General features: G+C 39.6%; 1 pseudogene; it reads left to right on the top strand.

The window, feature by feature from the left end:
* Window positions 1–293: 293 nt before the first annotated feature.
* Window positions 294–411, top strand: LOC129875309 (5S ribosomal RNA; annotated as a pseudogene).
* The last annotated feature ends 944 nt before the right edge of the window (window positions 412–1,355 follow it).

Genomic DNA, 1,355 nt, shown 5'->3' with positions numbered 1-1,355 from the left:
CCGACGGAATTGATACGCAGGGATAAGACTAACTAAGAAGGGTAAGTAACCCATAGTAAGGATCGTGAAAAAGGTTAAGAAGTGTTATACTATGGGATAGAATATGAATAGGATATGATGTGAATATAACGAGGATCATTATGAAAATAAGTAAAGCCTAGTGATAAAGTGGATGAAGATAGGATATGGTCTGTATAATGAGGATATAAGGGTAACTTGGGAGGTGCAGCTTGGCCTACCGGATCAGCTGCTAGGTCATCGTCTTCTTCGATAGCTATGCACCCCATGGGGTAGGATGCAATCATACCAGCACTAACACACTGGATCCCATCAGAATTCCGAAGTTAAGCGTGATTGGGCGAGAGTGGTACTAGGATGGGTAACCTCCTGGGAAGCCCTATGCAGCAGTGACATGAGATGATATGGATGTATGTATACATCAGCCTTGTATGGCATTGTGGTATAAAGAAATATTGTGGATATGTGATTCCACCATGAAAGATGATAAGACCCTTTGGGATAGGGGATGTAGCTTTGCAAAAGAATTGATGTAACCTATGAATGGAGGTATTCCAAGAGTAAAACTAGGTGATTACTTGATAAAAGAAGTCGGTAGTAGCCATGTAACTTCCATACTCGAATATATTAAGGGAAGGTATAAGATGGGTTGAAGCAAAACCTTTAAGGTACAATCAGTACTAAGGACAAAAGCTATAGTGGAGCCTTAACATTAGATGAAGGAAGTAAGGAATGATATAGGTTTACGTGCAAACTAGTATGGCGATGCTAAGGCATCTTCTGAGCTACTTTAAGCTCCTACACATGTTCGTGTAAAGGGTGCAATATGATGTGTGGTAAGAGAACTGGAAAAAAGAAATGAAAAAGAAATATCACATGTTCCCTATGCCTACAGGTAATCTTAACCTTTGGAACTCTGATATTGATTGCTCGATGAAAGTATATGTTATGGCAATGGGATAGAGGACCTCTCTATATAATCGGTATAAGGTCCGGAGGAAGGTTTTGGTTTATATTCGAGGACGAATGTTCTAAAGGGGGGAAGGATGTTATACCCAGTACCTTTATGCTTTGGAACGTCTTCTTAATCTTCTTGAAAGTTGTCCCGTGACCCAGATTATCTATAACATGATTAAATAACTCTAAGGAAGGGAGGACGTGACGCCCCTTAAGAATGAAGGTTCAAAATAGGTCTATAAGGATTTGAAATAAATTAGAGGCCAAAATAACAAGTCATAGGACTCGACTTACTTACGCAAGCTACCAACTTAGACGACTTACATAACTAAGTCACTGGAGTATATGTTGAGCTTACATAGCTGTTACACCCCACATAT

Source organism: Solanum dulcamara, chromosome 11 (assembly GCF_947179165.1).
Source record: "Solanum dulcamara chromosome 11, daSolDulc1.2, whole genome shotgun sequence".
Classification (NCBI taxonomy): domain Eukaryota; kingdom Viridiplantae; phylum Streptophyta; class Magnoliopsida; order Solanales; family Solanaceae; genus Solanum; species Solanum dulcamara.
The sequence above is the reverse complement of the archived record's forward strand: the minus strand, read 5'-3'. Positions and strand labels throughout refer to the sequence as shown.